The following is a 23,090-nucleotide window of genomic DNA, read 5'->3' on the forward strand; positions in this document are numbered from 1 at the left end:
AGGATGTAGCCTAGGTTCAGAGGGAAGCTGAGGTCCTGGGAAGAGGAAAGATAGATAATTTTTTTTTTTTGAGATGGAGTTTCGCTCTCATTATCCAGGCTGGAGTGCAATGGCGTGATCTTGGCTCACTGCAACCTCCGCCTCCCGGGTTCAAGCAATTCTCCTGCCTCAGCCTCCGGAGTGGCTGCGACTACAGGCGTGTGCCACCATGCCCAGCTAATTTTTTGTATTTTTAGTAGAGATGGGGTTTCACCATCTTGACCAGGACGGTCTCGATCTCTTGACCTTGTGATCCACCCGCCTCGGCCTCCTAAAGTGCTGGGATTATAGACGTGAGCCACCGCGCCCAGCCAGGATAGATAGTTTTAAGGTCAAAGCTCAAAACATCCCTTCAGCCTGCGGAGACAACCCAGAGAAGTCTCCCTACACCTTCAAGAGTAGCACCAGGAAGCACATGTCCTCACACATCCTCCTAATCTCAATGTCACTGCCCTCCTCCTCTAAATACCACCACACACACTCATAGACAGTTCGTTCAGCTCTGGGTTTCAAATGCAAATCATTTGTCTTGGCCAAGATTGATCTGAAGTTCTACACTGGACTCTAGCCGGAAGCCTTGAAGCTAGGATCTGAAACCAGCCCCCAAATCACATTCTAATTTCATTTATCATCCCAATGAGTGGCCAGCTGGTGGTATTATGGAGAAAGTAAAGAGTAAAGCAGCAATCTGAAAACAGCCTGTACCTTGCAATGTCTCATTTAACAAACAGATAGTAACTGAACACCTGAACACCTACTCTCTGCCAGGTCCCCTGTTGCTTTTGTCACCTGGCCTTCTTCAAAGCACCAAACCTCTTCTCCATTTGGTCTTTGTTTTTTAAACCAAGTGTTTGTTCTAATATATCAATTCAGGCTTCTTGATTATTCCAAGGAACAACGGAAGAAATAGAAATTCCCTGAAACCTCTCCTAGAATAAGCTTGTGTGGATTTTTTTTTTTTTTTTTTTTTTTTCTGTTTAGTTTTTTTGAGATGGAGTCTAGCTCTGTTGCCCAGGCTGGAATGCTGGGGTATGATCTCGGCTCACTGCCACCTCCATCTCGTGGGTTCAAGTGATTTATGTGCCTCAGCCTCCCAAGTACCTGGGACTACGGGCACACACCACCATACCTGGCTAATTTTTGTATTATTAGTAAAGATGGGATGCCATGTTGGTCAGGCTGATCTCAAACTCCTGGCCTCAAGTGATCCTCTGGCCTCCGCCTCCCAAAATGCTAGGATTACAGGCATGAGCCACTGCACCCGGCTGAGCTTACGTGGAATTCTCATCCGCGCTGTTTCCATTTCCTCACTCTTCCACCAGCAGAGTGAGGTCAGAATGCCCAGTCTGCTAGTTATTCGCAGCGGGATCACTAAATCACTTAATCTCTTTAAGTTTCAATTACATCTTTGATTAAATGGTGATTTTTATAACAATAATTACCTAGAGAGTTATCGGGAGACTAAATGCTGTATGTATGCAAATGAATGGTCCATAGTAAAAGCCTAACACATATTAGAACCTCCTCGGTCTTTTCCGAGGATCTGGCAAGATGGCAGAGGTAGAGCAGAAGAAGCAGCGGACTTTCCGCAAACTCACCTACCGCGGCGTGGACCTGGACCAGCTGCTGGACATGTCCTACGAGCAACTGAGGTAGCTGTGCAGTGCGCGCCAGCAGCAGGGCCAGGACTGGGGACTTCGGCGGAAGCAGCGCTCACTGCTGAAGCGCCTGCGCAGGGCCGAGAAGGAGGCGCCGCCCACGGAGAAGCCGGAAGTGGTGAAGACGCCCACGGAGAAGCCGGAAGTGGTGAAGGCGCACCTGCCGGACGTGTTCCCTCCCCGACATGGTGGGCAGCATGGTGGGCAGCATGGTGGGCGTCTAAAACGGCAAGACTTTCAAGCCAGAGATGATCGGCCACTACCTGGGTGAGTTCTCCATCACCTACAAGCCCATGAAGCACGGCCGGCCGGGCATCGGGGCCACTCACTCCTCCTGCTTCATCCTCCTCAAGTAGTGGCTCTGCTGATAAAGGCACACAGATCTCAAAAAAAAAAAAAAAAAACCTCCTCATTCCACCAAGCTCTAGTATGATCTTCACTGAATATTCACCTTATGCTGCAAAAGTGCTTTTTACTGAAAAAAAAAAAAAAAAAAATTGATTTACTTCTAAGACCCACCTAATAGCAAAGGTGGAAATCCATTTTCATACACACTTCCAATGAAAGTGAGAAGTGAGAAGGAAAAAGGCTGATAGTGCTGTAGTCACTAATGGGAATGGAATGGGAGTGATCTAAATCAATTTACCAAATGGGAGGAGTATGTTTTAATGAAAGAAGTATATTACCAGAAACTCAACAAAACTGACTAAGTATCCGAGAACAGAGCTACTTCATTCTGCTTGCCTCCTGGCAGAGAGCCAAGCAGAAACCCATGATAATCTTCCAGAATTCATGCTTTTGTCTTATCTTTTCCTCTGGACATGGGATGAATTGTTGTGTCCCACAAATAATTAATTGCATGTTATGTATGCACTCATTTCTCACCCATAAAATTTCTTTCTTTCTTTCTTTTTTTTTTTTTGAGAGAGTCTCACTCTGTCACCAAACTGCAGTGCGGTGGCGTGATCTTGGTTCCCTGCAACCTCCACCTCCCAGGTTCAAGTGGTTCTCCTGCCTCAGTGTCCTTAGCAGCTAGGATTACAGGTGCGCACCACCACACCCAGCTAATTTTTTTATTTTTAGTAGAGACAGGGTTTTACTCTGTTGGCCAGGATGGACTCGATCTCTTGACCTCGTGATCCACCTGCTTTGGCTTTCCAAAGTGCTGGGGTTACAGGCGTGAACCACTGTGCCCTGCCTAAAATTTCTTACTTTTGGAGAGCGCATATCCTTTAGCAAGTGCTTGCATTACCAAAAAGGACAATAAAAACATTCTCTATTTATACATGATTTTTCCGAAGGGTATCTTGACAGGCCACATATATCAAAACCCTAAAATGGTCATACTGCTTAACTCAGCAATTCCAATTCTAAGATATTATTTAAAAAATATTTAACATGTGCTAAAAATATATGAAGTCATATGCTATTTATAAATGGAAATATCCTTAAGTTTTAAAGTTATTATAGAATGCTATGTAGCTATTAAAATTGTGTTGTAGAAGAATAATGACATGGGCAAACGTTCATAATTAATTTGTAGCCAGAAAAACAAGTAGGTTTTAAAGGCATTTTAAAAATGAACTTATTGCTCTAAAATCTGGGCTTTACAAAGAGTCTGCAATGAAACCATCAGATTATTCAGCTATTATCTCTAAATAAAGGAATAAAAGGAAAATATTGATTCTACATCTTTGTGCTTTTCATGTTTTAGCAGTTTTCTGGTTATTGTTATTATTCATATTAGCAGCCAGTGAATGATGCGTTCTTTCTCTTTAGGGTCTTTGGGATGCTGCTGGTCTCACTTCCTGAAATATCATTTCCCCCCTTTATCTGTTGAAGATAATTATCTGGTCATTCTTCAAAACTCAGCTTATATATCACTCATTCCCAGAATTCCTTACTATGCCCAGGCTTTCTTGCATTTAAAACATCTTCCATTTAAAATACATAAACACGCTGTTTGAACAGTCATGACAGGCTAAACACTATTCTTGTCTATTTTGTGTGTTTTTACTCACTTATTTTTCACAATAGATAGATGACATAGAGAATAATATCATCTTAGTTTTATAGATAATGTAACTGAGGCTCACAGATTAAGAAATCTTCCCAAGATCATACAGCTAGTAAATGGCTGAGTGACAATATTATTAACCCAGGCAACCTGACTCTAGAACCTATGCTGTAAACTTCTCTGGTAACCTGCACTCTACTAAGCTATTTCTTTTTTAATTTTTTTTTTTTTTTTTTTTTTTTGAGGTGTCACCAGGCTGGAGTGCAGTGGCACCATCTCAGCTCACTGCAACTACCACTTCCTGGGTTCAAGTGATTCTCCTGCTTCAGCCTCCCCAGTAGCTGGGATTACAGGCGTGTGCCACCATGCCCGGTGAATTTATACCTTTTTAGTAGGGATGGGGTTTCACTATGTTGGCAAGGATGGTCTCGATCTCTTGACCTCATGATCTGCCCACTTTGGCCTTCCAAAGTACTGGGATTGCAAGCATCAGCCACCACAACCAGCTTCTACTAACCTATTTTAATAGCTGCTTTGCTTCTGTGCACATTAACATCTTTTGCACCTGGATCTTCTTTAATACAACAGGGCTAAATTTCCAGCAGCAAACATCTTCAGAGATCAATATTTGTGGAATACCAAAAAAAAAATCCACAAGGCTTACCATTGCTATTAAATAGTAAGTTTTTTTTTTTTTTTTTTTTTTTTTTTTTTTTAAATCATAGAGAAGTGGTAGGAAAAGGGAATGAAGAACAAGAAAGAAAAAATATAAGGGATGCAAGAAAGATAAAGAAGAAGAACAGGAAGAACAGAATGGTTATAGAGGAAAAAAAGATCTCAGGCTTTGGGGACATTCAGCTGACAGCCTCCTTACCTGTACTTTTCAGAAATCATAATTCTTTAATTTTTCAAACTTTTTTTTTTTTTTTTTTTTTAAAAAGTGGTTGGCTGGGTGTAGTGGCTCACATCTGTAAGCCCAGCACTTTGGGAGACTGAACTGGGAGGATTGCTTGAGCTTAGGAGTTCGAGATGAGCCTTGGCAATAAAGCAAGACTTGTCTCTCTACAAAATAAAATAAATAAATTAGCTCGGTATGGCGGCATGCACCTGTAGTCCTAGCCACTTAGGAGGCTGAGGTGAGAGGATGGCTTGAGCCCAGGAGCTCAAGGATGTGGTGAGCTGTGATCACATCACTGCACTCCAGCCTGGGCAGTGGAGTGAGATTCTGTCTCAAAAAATGAAAAATTAACTAAAAAAAGCAGCAGACTTTTTTTCCAAGTGAAATTTAGTACTGAAGACTAGAAAATAAAATAGATGATGCTGGTATTGGGACCAGAGTTTGCTGTACTCACCTGGGGAATTCCTAGCCCGCCCCAGCCCCATGGCAGCCCTGAGGTATCTTTGAAGAATTATTAGGATTCTGAGAACAGTTTGAAAGCTGCTGCATTAAAATTTCTCTCTGGGTGATGGTCACAAGTGTGCCTTTGTGAGTACAACCCTTAACTCTTAGAGGATCAAAGTTAAAATCTGTGATCTGTTTCTGAGACTCCACTGAAAACATACTAAATCCAAAGTTAATTACTAAAATAAAGTTAAAGAAAATAAAACTATAAATTAACTATGAAATATTTATATAATTTCCTTATATATAAATGTTCCTTTTGGAAGATTTTTTTCTAAATGGATCTTATTGGCTAAAGTGTTGATTAAACTTTGGACTTCAGATGGGTTCTTTTCCTTATAAACATTTCTACAGCAAATATAGGCAGTTCTGTTGTACCAAGGATATTCAAACTGCTTTCAAAATTAGTTTTATTTATCCTGAAATGTTCTGTGGTTACTTTGATATACATGAATTCCTCTAAAAGCTTTTGAATGGAGAAGAAGTTGTGGAGGGAAGTTTTCTAAGGTAACTTTATTTTCTTCGATGACTCCTTGCTCAAAACACAGAGGGGGTTCTGATTTCAACCAGCCAGTCAGCAATGTCAATCTGCTCATTGATGCATCAGCATCCATGATAGAATTGCTCAAAGTCATTAGCAGTTATATATAACATGTTATTCATTACTACAGTGCTTTATTTATAAGAAAGATGATAGCAAAGTTTTGCAGATCAAGTCAGTATACTAGTATAGGTTTTAGTCTATGTATTAGTCTACAGCTACCTTTTTTTTTTTTTTTTTTTTGAGACGGAGTTTCGCTCTTGTTACCCAGGCTGGAGTGCAATGGCACGATCTCGGCTCACCGCAACCTCCGCCCCCTGGGTTCAGGCAATTCTCCTGTCTCAGCCTCCTGAGTAGCTGGGATTACAGGCACATGTCACCATGCCCAGCTAATTTTTTGTATTTTTAGTAGAGACGGGGTTTCACCATGTTGACCAGGATGGTCTCAATCTCTTGACCTTGTGATCCACCCGCCTTGGCCTCCCAAAGTGCTGGGATTACAGGCTTGAGCCACCGTGCCCGGCCCTACAGCTACCTTTGAATGTTGAAGTAATAATACTGTTGCGGGCACAACAGACATGAGTGGATGTTGTGAATCATGTTTACAGAAGATATGGAAGGAGGTGTTGGTACAACACAAGTTGTGTTGCAGACGTCTTTACCAGTTTACACGTCTGGGACAAAGGATGTGTGAAGTATAGTAAAATTTCTAGAATAGGTGGCTGGCTTACAGGGACTTCGTGTTACCCAACTAGAATGGGCTCTTCAAGTACCCATTTTACATCTATGTATCCTTCCAATAAGTCATTACATTTGCGAATACACTAACATTTATGTATCTTTGATTCTTTTATTGTTTAAGAGCTCAGAAAAATAGCTATCTTTTCTGTATTAAAAATGTTCTATACTGGGCGTGCTGGTGCACACATGTAGTCTCAACTGCTCTGGAAGCTGAGGTGGGAAGATCGCTTCAGCATAGGAATTTGAGACTAGCCTGAGCAACATAGAGAGATCCTATCTGTAAAAAATATTTCCAGATGTTCCAAATGCAATCATCTTGTCATTAATTTGATGTGCATTCCCTCATTTCATCCTCCAGACAACTCTATGAAGTAGGTACCATTTATTTCCATTTACGAAAGTGGCTCAGGGTCTTTGACTTGCCCACGGATACACAGTTAGTTAAAATCATGATCAGAATGAAGCCAGCATATCTGACTCCAAAGTCATGTCCTTGACCGCTCTGCTAAGTGGGCCCTTGCAGTGTCTTCCAATTAGAACTGTATCTTTATTCATTGCAATTATTCTTTCACAGTCTAGTTCATAGCAGGCATTTTAGAAATGTTTTTTAATGAATGAATGAGTAAAAAATGATCATTCGAGTTGCATGTACCAAAATAATATACCAATTACTTCTTAAAGTCATCTAAGCTCTTTCTACCTCTCTCCATCTCTACTATTAGCACTAGCCAGAGCCACCATCCATTTTGCCTGGAATCCTTCAGAAACCATCTAACTATTCTCTGTATCCTTGGCTGTCTCTAGTCTATTTTCACTAAAACAACCAGAGGGAGCTTGCTGGAATGCAAAACATTTCCTCTTTCCCCTCATAAAACAGTCTTCAATGGGTTTTCACTGCTTCTAGATTGAGTCGCAGATCCTTAACATAGGACACAAAGCCCTTTAGCCTTATCTCATACCATGTCCCCACAGCCCTCAGTGGCCCAGCCACTCTGCTCTGCCTACAGTTCTCATGGTGCTGCTTCCCACCACAGGACATTTGCCTGTGCTCTGTTCTCTGCTGGAAATGCATGTTCCTCTTCCCTCCATCCTCCGCCGCTAGTAATTCCTCTTCATCCTGTAGATCTCAGGTCAGTTGCCGTTCTTCAGAAGAGAACTTCCAGACCCCTCAGTCCAGATAAAATTCTTCTAAAATTTTTCTTTATGGCACTTTGAACTTCTCCTTGTTAGCACTACACATTGTTGCAATACACACTAATTTGACCTATGTTCTGTCTCTTCCATGCAAGCTCGTTGGGACATGAACTATCACTCTTTTCCTCACTTTTGTGAAGGCCATCTGTGTCTGACCTGTGGTGGTCACTCAATAGATTTTAATACTCAGATATTTGTTTGAATGTGTGAATAGGATTTGGATACTGCACGCTTGGATTTTCTCATGTTTCTGTAATCCTTATGATTTTTGGGGGTAACTATTGTGCTCAGGGCACTGTGCTGTTTAGAATGGATTTTAAAACTTTCAGCATATCTATTGCCCAACTTCAGAGAAGTTCTTAGAGTTAGAATTAGAAAAGCAAAGCATGTGTATGTCGGGCACACAATAAAGGGAAGTGAGAGTCCCAGGATGGCTGGGTCACTGGCTGCTTGCGGTTGTCTTCTTTCTCTTCTCATTACCACTTTCCATTTTCCCTCAAGTGGGAGAAAAAGTGAGTACAGAACGCAGACCGCTGGCTGGGCGGGTGCTGCAGAGAGCCACTGATTAAAGGTGGAGATGGAACTCCTTTTTTCAATTTCTATTTTCTTGAACCTAAGGCCAGCTGTGTTTCAAACTGAGCCACTACACACCTTCTGGGAAGCCATTTGCTGCATGACACTATGAAAATGATGGCATTCGCTCCTTCAAGTGAGAGAGATAATCAGTTTATTAAGAGCCTAAAGGAAGAGAAATTTTTTTTTCAGTTAGGTATGTACTTTTACTCTCTGACAATTTCGAGGGTTAAGAACAAAGGCACAAAGAGTATGTGTGCATGCATATGTGAGTGCGTGTGTGTGTGTGTGTGTGTGTGTGTGTGTGCGCGTGTGTGTGTATTGAGCAGTGCTGACCTGGGGGTCCTATATTTCCAAAGCATCTATCACTGTGGGCAAATTCAATTTCATGAAATTGAACTGGTGGGTGCTTTGCTGGCTCTTGATGATATCGCTGGCCTGAAGCTCTGAATCCTGCATCTGCTTTGTCTCTGACCTCTCTGGCTCCATCTATGAAACTAGAACACAGAGAGGCAGAGTACACACTCCCTCCTAGACCACATTATTAAAAAAAAACATACTTTCTCACCAAAAAACAAGAGAAACCCAAGAGATGAACAAAGCTTTTCTCCACGGAGGCACTACATGTTTATTTTCTAAGACCTTTTAGCTCTCACCTTAGAGAAATAAAAATATCGGTACGTCTTTATCTTTCTGAGTGAAAAAATGAAAGGTGTTAAGATGGATATTTTTCTTCATGCTTTACTCATCACATCTGCCCTACATTACTAGCGCTCTTAAGGAGGAGGAGCTTTTTTTAAAGCTTTTTTCCCCCAGCTTTTTGATTGGAACTTAGAAGTGTTAGAATGTTAGATACTGCCTTGGGTTGAGAACTTGGGGTCAGAGTATGAAATTTACAACATAAATATTTTTCACCATGATATCTAGTATACCAGACAAATTTTTAGAAGCTAGAAGCTCCTTAACAAAGTAAAGCTATTTACCTTTGTAGGCTGCAAATATAATCTTTTAAATATGACAAATTTAGAATATGGCATACAATTCATTTTGGACTGTCTAGACCATTGTTTGCTTTATTCTTTTTTGAATAACACAGTGTCTAGGTCATAATAAGCCCTCAAGAAAATGGTTTAATGGTATGAGTAACTAAGCAGTTCCTTCAACATCATCATCATCATCATCATCATCATCATCATTGCCCTCTTGAGTATCCAGATTTTTAGGGAACTTAAGAGAACTCCTTGCTCTCCAGCTCTGCTCAGCTATAGACACCAGTGACCATCAGCCTGAAGATCAGCAACCCACCCAGTCCCTGAATTTGTTTTAGAAGACCCTGCCACATACCTCACCCTCACCAGTGGGTGGATTCTGGATTAAGTCTTGTTGCTATAAGCCCAGCATCTGCTGAACCTGGATGAAACCTTTTGAGTAAGATGCCTCTGCTCCTAAACCTAGCCAGCCTCCTTCCTATGGCTAAGAATCTGTTGCCATTTTACTGACCTGCAGTGGTTTTGCTTCACAATGGTTAGACACTAGACATCCCTGGACAATCCGACTGCAGGTTTCATCTCTGCCTGGTGGGATACTTGCACAGATTGGACCCTGCAGTTTAGAGAAATTAACAATAACCAGTATTTACTGAGCATTTATGTGTTTAGCATAATTCTAAATGCTTAGTCCAGGCGTCCCCAAACTGTTTACACAGGGGACCAGTTCACTGTCCCTCAGACCGTTGGAGGGCGGCCACATACTGTGCTCCTCTCACTGACCACCAGTGAAAGAGGTGCCCCTTTCTGAAGTACCGCAGGGGCCGGATAAATGGCCTCAGGGGGCCGCATGCGGCCTGCGGGCCATAGTTTGGGGACGCCTGGCTTAGTCTATTCTAGCTTACTTAATTTTCATGACAGCCCTGTAACAACCCAATAAAGTACTATTTTGATGCGCTTTTTAAAGATAAGGGGATTGGCTGGGCGCGGTGGCTCAAGCCTGTAATCCCAGCACTTTGGGAGGCCGAGGCGGGTGGATCACGAGGTCAAGAGATCGAGACCATCCTGGTCAACATAGTGAAACCCCGTCTCTAGTAAAAATACAAAAAATTAGCTGGGCATGGTGGCGCGTGCCTGTAATCCCAGCTACTCAGGAGGCCGAGACAGGAGAATTGCCTGAGCCCAGGAGGCGGAGGTTGCGGTGAGCCGAGATCGCGCCATTGCACTCCAGCCTGGGTAACAAGAGCGAAACTCCGTCTCAAAAAAAAAAAAAAAAAAAAAAAAAAGATAAGGGGATTGAGTACAGAGAGGCAAAGAAAATTGTCCTAAGGTTAAATAGCAGCATGATACAAGTCAGGTCATCTAATTCCCGAGCTGGTAATCCCAAGTAGTATGCCATCACTAGTATCACTTTAGGTAGGAAGAATATTCAGTCATCACACAATGATACATTTTAGCAGCAGGTGCCCATTCTAATTGGTTGGGAGTTCCTTCTGGTTGTTAAGTATTTTGAATATCAGTTCTTCCCTTTGGGCATTGTAAGGGAGATTCTTGGCCATCTCTTGGAACCTGCTTTGTAGCTAAGTTCATGACACCACTCCACCTGGTTCCAGATTCCATGTCTTCTCAACTAGTCTCACAACTGAGGCACATGACTACAGCAGATATGAAGAACAAGACAAGGTCCTTCCCCTAATCTAGTTAAGATAGGCCTTGATTCTAAAACAGTGGATAATGCCTGATTTGGGACACCAGCTAAGAGTTCAAACTCTAAAAGTCTACGTAGGTGTTGATTAAAAGTGGAAGACAGGTTCTGCTCCTGAGACCCCGAACACTAACATCTTTCTCTTATATATAAAACCAAGAACAAGAGAAGTTTGTATTAAGTTCTGCTAGCATATTTGACTCATAAATGTACAAGGAGAATATGACCAGAATAGTCCTAGCAATGTCCAAGATACTGAAATACAAGTTCCAAATAGGAGATCTAGGAGTAAAGCTGTATGTTCTTCTGGGGGAAGTGTGGGTGGGGTGACTCTGTTAGATCAGGAAGAGAGAGTGTACTGAGAAGCACAGAAGTCCAAGGGACTAGACTTCAAACCTAGTCTTCATCTTTTACTAGGTCCCCTAGATATAAACATATCTTGAACATCCAGAATTCCAGTTTACTTCATCTGTGAGGAAGTATAGTGGAACATATGGGGTTTGCTACAGAATTCCTGGGTTCATGAACTTTTTTTTTTTTTTTTTTTTTGAGATAGAGTCTCACTCTTTCACCCAGACTGGAGTACAGTGGCATAATCTTGGCTCACTGCAACCTCTGCCTCCCAGATTCAAGTGATTCTTTTGCCTCAGCCTCTTGAGCAGCTGAGATTACAGGAGCTTGCCACCACACCCAGCTAATTTTTGTATTTTTAGTAGCGATGGGGTTTTGCCATGATGGCCAGGCTGGCCTTGAACTCCTGGCCTTAAGTGATCCACCGCCCTTGGCCCCTCAAAGTGGTAGGATTATAGGTGTGAGTCACCACGCCGGGCTGTGCGACCCCACCTAGCTGAACCACCCTGCCTGGTGACTTCCTGGTTTCAAATACCCATGTTGCTATGCCCTAAATGGCAAACTATTGGGGAAGTTTTTAACCTGTTATACTCCAGTTTCCCCATCTGTAAAATGAGATAAATAATAATTTATGACATTATTGCAGGGATCAGTGAATTCATTTAAAAATCAAAATAGTGCCTGGCATAGGGGAAGTATTCAACTAATGTTAGTTATTGTTAAAATCAGCCAAATGGAGATGCTGGCAATTACCTCAATTATCTTTCTTGTGAGAATTCTATAAGGTAGTAACCTACAATGAAATCATCTGGTATATAAAAAACGCTTGGTAATTGTTGGTTCTCTATCCCAGTAAATATGGTAGCAATATAAAATATGGAAAATGCAAGGCATATTTCACCAGGTTTAGATCAAGCCTATGTTCACAATTCATTTGAAACCTATCTTGAATCAAGCTTAAATCACTAGTGGAAAAATAATTGTGTTTTCCTATGAAACCTTAAATTCACATGTCATCACCACAGATGATTATTGTGGTCCTACATATGTAACATTTATGCAGAAGGATGAAATTGTTTCTCTTTAATTGCAAGAAGCTTACTTACAACTTAATTTTGGAAACATGATCTTTGCTCCCTAGGTTACTGATTACTGGAAGGTAAGGACCCCCAGGCAATTAGTGAGATTGCTTATACTTTGCGCCAAGGAATGAGGATAGATTGTTCGTGATTCCTAAAGCCCACAAGCACTTTTTCCTCTAAAATGGTCATGAGGAGTTTCAGTTATTTCACTATATAATTTTCAATGGATGCATACAACTTTGGAGCTTGATAGACACTGGAATCAGATGGTTAAACATCTAATCTCAACATGGGTGTTTACTAGCTCTGTGACCTTTTTCAGATTGGTTAACTTCTTTGTACCTCAGCATCCTCATAGGTCCTCAAAATGGGGGGCCTATGAAATAGGTCTGCTTCCCAGGAGCGTGGTGAGGTTTAAAAGAGTTAGCACCGACAAAAGCTTTTAGAAGACTGCTTGGCACTTAGGAAGCTAGCTATCAGTAAGTCAGCCATTGTCTCCTGGAATACTTTTTTTTCCCCTGGGAGAAAATACTTTCCTTTTCCTGGTTAAAACTTTGTGTCTGCCAGGCCTCAATAGACAGGTCTATCTCTTTAAGTTTGAAAATCAGTCTGGATTCACATTAAAGATGTCCAGTCCAGGATACCAATTTTTCTTATATATTAGGTTGGTGCAAAAGCAATTGAAGTTTTTGCCATTAAAATTGCTTTTGCACCAACTTAATATTTATTCAAAAGTTGGACTACCCCTAGTTGGTGAACCTGCATCCTCTAGGGAAGGACTTGCATTTCTGCTCTCTGTCCATTCCTCTTCCTGACAAGCTAGCTGCCGTTTCTGATCTTTACCAGATGGCGTTATGATCTGGGCGTTTCAAGAGGACTTGCTTTTATGGCTACTTTTGTGGCCTCTCAATGCAGCTTCCTTGATGTTAGCAATGGACTCACGACCCCACCTTTGACTCACAACCTGGCCCCACCCCACCTCCCTACCCCCAGACCCTGGCTTTCCAGTTATCTCTACAACCGAATCTTCACCCTCTCAAAAATTTCTCTTGATAGGAGTTAACATGAGTCCAGTCTGCCCTTTTTCCTTGTGTGGCTCATAGTGAGACCACAGGGAAGAGGCACTCATCCCTTGCCCTGACAAACTCTGTGAGTGCTGCTTATTGCAGTATGGTAGCTTTTATTCTCCACCCAAAGGCCACTTTATCTTTCTGGCATGAGGGTCAGGGCAAGTGTCTTCCAGCTTTAGAGCATAATGTAAAGCTCTCAATGAGGCCAGTGAATGCCCCATCAGTAAGCTTAAGGTGATCGAGATAAACTTTCTCTTCATTTTGGGTGGGATAGGATGGAGTCTCACAGAAAAGTCATGCTCTCTCCAAAGAAATCTTTCCAAATCCTCTCTTTCTGTATCCACTCTCTCAACCCGATTCTAGGCTTTACCTGCAGTTTGATACCTGCTACATAGCACGTTCATCAAAACTGAGATAGAAAAGTTCTCTTTTTAACATTCTGTTATGTTGATTTTTTTTTTTAAACCACAACTGGGACCAGAAAGTCCACAGAATTTTCTCTTTCTTTTTTCTTGACATATCAAGGAGCTGGGGATTCAGCTGAAGAAAATTTTCTGGCAATCTGTATTTTGAAGAATACTGGAGAAGAATCACCTGTGTAGAAGTAATTAGAAGTCAAAAAATAGCTGGGTCAAATCTCAGTCAGAATACGGTAGAAATCCCAAGTCTTAAACTGGCAGCTCAATTTAAACCTATTTTCTTTGTTGCTTATTTTATTTAACCACTGAGAAAGGATGCCAATATTCAGCCTTAGGGACTTAGTTAAAAGCTTTTTAGATTCGTAGCTGCAGGATCTTGAAATGAATAACATTTTGAGGTTTAATAGTAGCCTTCCTGAAAACAAGCAATTCTTGATACATTTAATTTAACTACAAGACTAATTAGGAATATGGATTTCTATTAACAGGAGTCAGAGATTTGATGTGGGGTTCCATGATGGTTCAGTATGGGAACAACAAATAATCCTTAAGGGAGTTACAAAAATAATACTTGTCTGTCTTCCTTTTTTTTTTTTTTTTAAATTATACTTTGAGTTCTGAGATACATGTACAGAACATGCATGTTTGTTACATAGGTATACATGTGCCATGGTGGTTTGCTGCACCCAGCAACCCAACATCTAGGTTTTAAGCTCAGCATACAGTAGGTATTTGTCCTAATGCTCTCCATCCCCTTGTCTCCCATGCTCCAATAGGCCCCGGTGTGTGATGTTCCCCTCCCTGTGTCCATGTGTTCTCATTGTTTACCTCCCACTTATGAGAGAGCTGCAATGTTTTTTTTTTTTTTTGTTGTTGTTCCTGTGTTAGTGTGCTGAGAATGATGGCTTCCAGCCTCATCCATGTCCCTTGCAAAAGATATGAACTCATTCTTTTTTATGGCTGCATAGTATTCCATGTTGTATACATGTCACATTTTCTGTATCCAGTCTATCACTGATGGGCATTTGGGTTGGTTCCAAGTCTTTTCTATTGTGAGTAAGTGCTGCAGTAAACATATGTGTGCATGTGTCTTTATAGCAGAATGATTTATAATTTTTTGGGTATATATGCAGTAATGAGATTGCTGAGTCAAATGATATTTCTGGTTTTAGATCCTTGAGGAATTGCCACACTGTCCTCCACAATGGTTGAACTAATTTACACTCCCACCAACAGTGTAAAAGCATTCCTATTTCTCCACAGACTCGCCAGCATCTGTTGTTTCTTGACTTTTCAATGATCACTTTTCTAACTAGCATAAGATGGTATCTCATTGTGGTTTTGATTTGCATTTCTCTAATGACCAGTTATGATGAGTTTTTTTATATGTTTGTTGGCTGCATAATTTCTTCTTTTGAGAAGTGTCTGTTCATATCCTTCACCCACTTTTTAATGGAGTTGTTTGTTTTTCTTGCAAATAGGTTTAAATTCCTTGTAGATTCTGAATATTTGTTCTTGGTCAGAATGATAGATTTTCTCCCATTCTGTAGGTTGCTTGTTCACTCTGACAACAGTTTCTTTTGCTGTGTAGAAGCTTTTTAGTTTAATTAGATCCCACTTGTCAATTTTGGCTTTTGTTGTCATTGCTTTTGGTGTTTTAGTCAAGAAGTCTTTGCCCATGCCTTTGTCCTGGATGGTATTGCCTAGGTTTTCTTCTAGAGTTTTTATGGTTTTAGGTTTTATGTTTAAGCTTTTAATCTATGTTGAGTTAATTTTTGTATAAGGTGTAAGGGAGGGGTACAGTTTCAGTTTTTTGCATATGGCTAGCCTGTTTTCCCAGCACCATTTATTAAATAGGGAGTCTTTCCCCATTGCTTGTTTTTGCCAGGTTTGTCAAATGTCAGATTGTTGTAGGTGTGTGGGGTTATTTCTGAGGTCTCTGTTCAGTTCCATTGGTCTGTATATCTGTTTTGGTTCCAGTACCATGCTACTTTGGTTACTGTAGTCTTCTAGTAGAGTTTGAAGTCAGGGAGCATGATGCCTCCAGCTTTGTTCTTTTTGCTTACTATTGTCTTGGCTATGCAGGCTTTTTTGGTTACATACAAAATTTAAAGTAGTTTTTTCTAATTCTGTGAATAAAGTCAATGGTAGCTTGATGGGAGTAGCATTGAATCTATACATTACTTTGGGCAGTATCAATTTCACAATACTGATTTTTCCTGTCCATGAGCATGGAATGTTTTTCCATTTGTTTATGTCCTCCCTTATTTCCTTGGGCAGTGGTTTGTAGTTCTCCTTGAAGAGATCTCATGTCCCTTGTAAGTTGTATTCCTAGGTATTTTATTTTCTTTGTGGCATATGTGAATGGGAGTTCACTCATGACTTGACTCTCTATTAATGGTGTATAGGACTGCTTGTGATTTTTGCACATAAATTTTGTATTCTGAAACTTTGCTGAAGTTGCTTATCAGTTTAAGGAATTTTGGGGCTGAGACTATGGGGTTTTCTAAATATACAATTATGTCATCTGCAAACAGAAACAATTTGACTTCTCCTCTTCCTATTTGAATACGCTTTCTTTCTCTTGCCTGCTTGCTCTGGCCAGAACTTCCAATGCTATGTTGAATAGGAGTGGTGACAGAGGGCATCCTTGTCTTGCCAGTTTTCAAAGGGAATGCTTCCAGCTTTTGCCCATTTAGTATGATATTGGCTGTGGGTTTGTCATAAATAGCTGTTATTATTTTGAGATATGTTCCATCAATACCTAGTTTATTGAGTGTTTTTAGCGTGAAGGGGTGTTGCATTTTATCGAAGGCCTTTTCGCCATCTATTGAGATAATCATGTGGTTTTTGTCATTGGTTCTGTTTATGTAATGAATTGCATTTATTGATTTGCATATGTTGAACCAGCCTCACATCCCAGAAATGAAGCCGACTTGATTGTGGTGGATAAGCTTTTTGATGTTCTGCTGGATTCAGTTTGCCAGTCGTTTATTGAGGATTCTTGCATTGATGTTCATTAGGGATATTGGCCTGGAATTTTCTTTTGTGTGTGTGTGTCCACATCATCCTGTGTCCAGTATCAGGATGATGCTGGCCTCATAAAGTGAGTTGGGGAGGAATTCATCTTTTTTTATTATTTGGAATAGTTACAGTAGGAATAGTATCAGCTCCTCTTTGTATCTCTGGAAGAATTTGTGAATCCGTCTGCTCTTGGGCTTATTTAGTTGGTAGGCTATGAATTACTGCCTCAATTTCAGACCTGGTTATTGGTCTATTCAGAAATTTGACTTCTTCCTGGTTTAGTCTTGGGAGGGTGTATGTGTCCAGGAATTTATCAATTTCTTCTAGGTTTTCGAGTTTATTTGTGTAGAGGTGTTTCTCTGGTGGTGGTTTGTATTTCTGATAGCCAATTTATCAGTTTTTATTGTGTTCATTTGATTCTTCTCTCTTTTCTTCATTTTTAGTCTAGCTAGCAGTCTATCTATTTTGTTAATCTTTTCAAAAACCCAGCTCCTGGATACATTGATTTTTTTTTTTTTAAGAGTTTTTCTTGTCTCTATCTCCTTCAGTTCTGCTCTGATCTTAGTTATTTCTTGTCTTCTGCTAGCTTTTGAATTCGTTTGCTCTTGCTTCGCTAGTTCTTTTAATTGTGATGTTAGGGTATCGATTTTATATCTTTCCTGCTTTCTGATATGGGCATTTAGTGCTATCAAATTTTCTCTTAAACACTGCTTTATCTGTGTCCTAGAGATTCTGGCACATTGTGTCTTTGTTTTCACTGGTTTAAAAGAACTTATTTATTTCTGCCTTAATTTCGTTATTTACCTAGTAGTCGTTCAGGAGCAGGTTGTTCAGTTTCCATGTAGTTGTGTGGTTTTGAGTGCCTTAATCCTGAGTTCTAATTTGATTGCACTGTGATCTGAGAGACTGCTGTGATTTCTGTTCTTTTCCATTTGCTGAGGAGTGTTTTACTTCCAATTATGTCATCGATTTTAGAATAAGTGCTATGTGGTACTGAGACAAATGTATATTCTGTTGATTTAGGGTGGAGAGTTCTGTAGACGTCTATTAGGTCTGCTTGGTCCAGAGCTGAGTTCAAGTCCTAATTATCCTTGTTAATTTTCTGTCTTGTTGATCTAATATTGACAGTGGGCTGTTAAAATCTTCCACTATTATTGTCTGGGAGTCTAAGTCTCTTTGTAGGTCTCTAAGAACTTGCTTTACGAATCTGGATGCTCCTGTATTGGGTGCATATATATTTAAGACAGTTAGCTCTTCATGTTGCCTTAATGTCTTTACCGTTATGTAATGTCCTTCTTTGTCTTTTTTGATCTTTGTTGGTTTAAAGTCTGTTTTATCAAAGACTAAGATTGCAACCTCTACTTTTTTTTTTCTTTTTTCTTTCTATTTGCTTGGTAAATATTCCTACTTCCCTTTATTTTGAGCCTACGTGTGTCTTCGCATGTGAGATGGGTCTCCTGAATACAACATACTGATGGCTCTTGACTCTTTATTCAATTGCCAGACTGTGTCTTTTAATGGGGACACTTAGCCCATTTACATTTAAGGTTAATATTTTTATGTGTGAATTTGATCCTGTCATCATGATGCTGGCTGGTTATTTTGCACATTAGTTGATGCAGTTTCTTTATAGTGTCGTTGGTCTTATTATATTTTGGTATGTTTTTGTAGTGGCTGGTACTGGTTTTTCTTTTCTGTATTTAGTGCTTCCTTCAGGATCTCTCATAAGGCAGGCCTGGTGGTGACAAAATCCCTCAGCATTTGCTTGTCTGTAAAGGATTTTGTTTCTTCTTTGCTTGTGAAACTTTGTTTGGCTGGATATGAAATTCTGGGTTGAAAATTCTTTTCTTGCCGGGCGCGGTGGCTCAAGCCTGTAATCCCAGCACTTTGGGAGGCCGAGGTGGGTGGATCACGAGGTTGAAAGATCGAGACCATCCTGGTCAACATGGTGAAACCCCGTCTCTACTAAAAATACAAAAAATTAGCTGGACATGGTGGCACATGCCTGTAATCCCAGCTACTCAGGAGGCTGAGGCAGGAGAATTGCCTGAACCCAGGAGGCGGAGGTTGCGGTGAGCCGAGATCGCGCCATTGCACTCCAGCCTGGGTAACAAGAGCGAAAACTCCATCTCAAAAAAAAAAAAAAAAATTCTTTTCTTTAAGAATGTTATGGCCGGTACGGTGGCTTATACCTATAATCCCAGCACTTTGGGAGGCTGAGGTGGGCAGATCACCTGAGGTCTGGAGTTCGAGACCAACCTGACCAACGTGAAGAAACCCTGTCTCTACTAAAAATATAAAATTAGATGGGTGTGGTGGTGCCTGCCTGTAGTTCCAGCTACTCAGGAAGCTGAGGCAGAAGAATCTCTTTAGCTGAGGAGGCAGAGGTTGTGGTGAGCCAAGATTGCACAATTGCACTCCAGCTTGGGCAACAAGAGCAAAACTCTATCTCAAAAAAAAAATGTTGAATATTGGCTCCTATACTCTCTAGCTTTAAGGTTTCTGCAGAGAGATCTGCTCTTAGTCTGAGGAGCTTCCATTTGTAGGTAACCTGACCTTTCCCTCTGGCTTCCCTTAACACTGTTTCCCTCATTTCAGCCTTGGAGAATCTGATGATTATGTGTCTTGGGGTTGCTCTTCTTGAGGAGTATATTATTGGTGTTCTCTGTATTTTCTGAATTTCAATGTTGGCCTCTCTTGCTAGGTTGGGGAAGTTCTCCTAGATAATATCTTAAAGTGTGTTTTCCAACTCGGTTCCATTCTCCCAGTCACTTTCAGATACACCAATCAATTATAAGTTTAGTCTTATTACATACTCGCATATTTCTTGGAGGCTTTGTTCATTCCTTTTCATTCTTTTTTCATTAAGTTAATCTTCAATCTCTGATATTTTTTCTTCTGCTTGATCGATTTGGCTATTGAAACTTGTGTATGCTTTATGAAGTTCTTGTGCTGTGTTTTTCAGCTCCATGAGGTCATTTATGTTCTTCTCTAAACTGGCTATTCTAGTTAGCAGTTCTTGTAACATTTTATCACGGTTCTTAGCTTCCTTGCATTGGGTTGGAACATGCTCCTTTAGCTCAGAGAAGTTTGTCATTACACACCTTCTGAAGCCTACTTCTGTCAATTCATTAAACGAATTCTCTGTTCAGTTTTGTGCCCTACTGGAGAGGTGTTGCAATCATTTGGAGGAGAAGAGGCATTCTGGATTTTGGAATCTTCAGCATTTTTGCTGTTTTTTCCTCACCTTCGTGGATTTACCTACCTTTGATCTTTGATGCTGATGGCCTTTGAATGGGGTTTTTCTGTGGACATCCTTTTTGTTGATGTTGATGTTATTGCTTTCTGTTTGTTAGTTTTCCTGCTAACAGTCAGGCCCCTTTTCTGCAGGTCCACTGAAGTTTGCTAGAGGTCCCCTCCAGGTGCTGTTTGCCTGGGTATTATCAGTGGAGGCTGCAGAACAGCAAAGAATGCTGCTTGCTCCTTCCTCTGGAAGGTTTGTCCCAGAGGGGCACCTGCCTGATGCCAGCCAAAGCTCTCCTATATGAGGTGTCTGTCCACCCCTGCTGAAATGTGTCAACTCCTGCTGGGAGGTATCTCCCAGTGAGGAGGCACGGGAGGGTTGGACCCACTTGAGGAGTTAGTCTTTCCCTTAGCAGAGCTTGAGTGCTGTGCTAGGAGATCCACTGCTTTCTTCAGAGCCAGCAGGCAGGAGCGTTTAAGTCTGCCAAAGCTGTGGCCACAACCTCCCCTTCCCCTAGGTGCTCCATCCCAGGGAGATGGGAGTTTCATCTATAAGCCCCTGACTGGGGCTGCTGCCTTTCTTTCAGAGATGTTCTGTCCAGTGAGGAGGAATCTGGAGAGGCAGTCTGGCCCCAGTCTCTTTGCTGTGCTGTGGTGAGTTCTGCACGGTCCAAACTTCCTGGCGGGTTTCTTAGTATTGTGAGGGTAAAACCACCTTCTCAAGCCTCAGTAATGGCCGACGCCCCTCCACCAGCAAACTTAATCATCCCAGGTTGACTTCAGACAGCTGTGCTGGCAGCGAGAATTTCAAGCCAGTGGTTCTTAGCTTGCTGGGCTCTGTGGGAGTGGGACCCACTGAGCAAGACCACTTGTCTCCCTGGCTTCAGCCCCCTTTCTAGGGGAGTGAATGGTTCTGTCTTGATGGGGCTCCAGGCACCAGTGGGGTATGAAAAAAATCTCCTGCTGCTAGCTGGTGTCTGGCTGAACACCCGCCCAGTTTTGTGCTTGAAACCCAGGGTCCTGGTCACGTAGGCACATGAATGAATCTCCTGGTCTGCAGGTTGCAAAATCTATGTGAAAAGTATAGTATCTGGGCTGTATAGCACAGTCCCTCACAGCTTCTCTTGGCTACGGGAAGAAGTTCCCTGGCCTCTTGCACAACCCAAGTGAAGTGGTGCCCTACTCTGCTTCTGCTCAACCTCTGCAGGCTGTACCCACTGTCTAACCAGTCCCAGTGAGATAAGCTGGGCATCTCAGTTGGAAATGCAGAAGTCATCTGCCTTCTGCATTGGTCTCAATGGGAGCTGCAGACCGGAGCTGTTCCTATTTGGCCATCGGGCCAGTTCTACCCACTCCTTTTTTTTTTTTTTTTTTTTTTTTTTTTTCCCAAGGGACAGGGTCTTGCTGTCACCCAAGCTGGAGTATAATGGCATGATTATAGCTCACTGAATACCCAGACTTACGTGATCCTCCCATCTCATGCTCCTGAGTAGCTGGGACCACAGGTGTGTGCCATCACACTCAACTGATTTAAAAAAAAATTGTAGAGATGGGGTCTCTCTCTGTTGCCCAGGTTGGTTTCGAACTCCTGGGTCTCCCAGAGTGTTGGGATTATAGGCATAAGCCACCACACCCAGACCTTTTGTCCCTTTTAAACCCATATCAACCATTTAATAATAAAAAGGTGCTACTTAGAAGGAAATTAGCATAAGTGTGTAAATACCGGGTATCATTGAGGTGTGGGAAAACAGGTGCTTTTACATTATCCAGGTGGAAATGTAATTGTTGCAGCCATTTTGAAGAATTACTTGTCAAAATGCATCAACAGTCTTAAAAATACTCTCTTCCACTCAGTAAATCTTTTTTTAGAAATCTATCCTAAAGAATGTAATGGGGCCGGGCACGGTGGCTCACGCCTGTAATCCCAGCACTTTGGGAGGCTGAGGCGGGCGGATCACGAGGGCAAGAGATCGCAACCATCCTGGCCAACACGGTGAAACCACGTCTCTACTAAAAATACAAAAAAATTAGCCAGGCTTGGTGGCATGCACCTGTGGTCCCAGCTACTTGGGAGGCTGAGGCGGAAGAATCACTTGAACCCAGGAGGCGGAGGTTGCAGTGAGCCAAGATTGTGCCACTGTACTCCACCCTGGTGACAGAGCAAGACTCTGGCAAAAAAAAAAAAAAAGGAATGAAAAGGAACACAAAGATTTTTTTTCAGATATTTTTGTGAATGAAGCAATTTAAAAGTTCAACAATAAAGGTTTTACTGAATTTTCATTTATGCATCTGGAGGAGTTTTATGGAATCCTTTAAAATTAGGATATGAGTTTATGTTTATCAATAAAGAAAGTGTTTAAACACCGTATATTCTCGCTCATAGGCGGGTGTTGAACAATGAGAACACATGGACACAGGGAGGGGAGCACTACACACTGGGGTCTGTTGGGGGGAAATGGGGGAGGGGCGGGGGGTGGGGAGGTGGGAAGAGATAGCATGGGGAGAAATGACAGATACAGGTGAGGGGACAGAAGGCAGCAAACCACACTGCCATGTGTGTACCTATGCAACAATCTTGCATGTTCATCACATGTACCCCAAAACCTAAAATGCAATAAAAAAAAAAAAAAAAAAAAAAAAAAAAAGGAAAACAAGCTGAGTGTGGTGGCTCATGCCAGAAATCCCAGACGCTTGGGCGGCTGAGGCAGGGAATCCCTTGAGCCCAGAAGTTTGAGGCTGCAGTGAGGTATGATTGTGCCACTGCACTCCAGCCACGTTGACAAAGTGAGACCAGAACTACAGAAGAATATGTGGAATTACATTCCATGTTTGTTTAAAAATGATATGTTTATGTATAAACTATACATAGATCAGGAGGAACCAACATTTTGACAGTGGTTATCACTGAGTAGTGAAATTTTGAATGATTTATTCTCTTTTCCTACCTGTGTTTTCTAATTTTTCCATAACAGATATGAGTAATGTGCATTTAAAATGAAGAAAGTAATTAGAAGGGGTTGTATGTGATCCAGGAGCAAAAAAACA

The 23,090-nt window shown here is 41.4% G+C and overlaps 1 pseudogene; it reads left to right on the forward strand.

Annotated features, from left to right (window-relative positions):
* Window positions 1–1,566: 1,566 nt before the first annotated feature.
* On the forward strand, window positions 1,567–2,080 carry LOC101027390 (small ribosomal subunit protein uS19-like; annotated as a pseudogene).
* The last annotated feature ends 21,010 nt before the right edge of the window (window positions 2,081–23,090 follow it).

Source organism: Saimiri boliviensis, chromosome 11 (genome assembly GCF_048565385.1).
Source record: "Saimiri boliviensis isolate mSaiBol1 chromosome 11, mSaiBol1.pri, whole genome shotgun sequence".
Taxonomy (NCBI): domain Eukaryota; kingdom Metazoa; phylum Chordata; class Mammalia; order Primates; family Cebidae; genus Saimiri; species Saimiri boliviensis.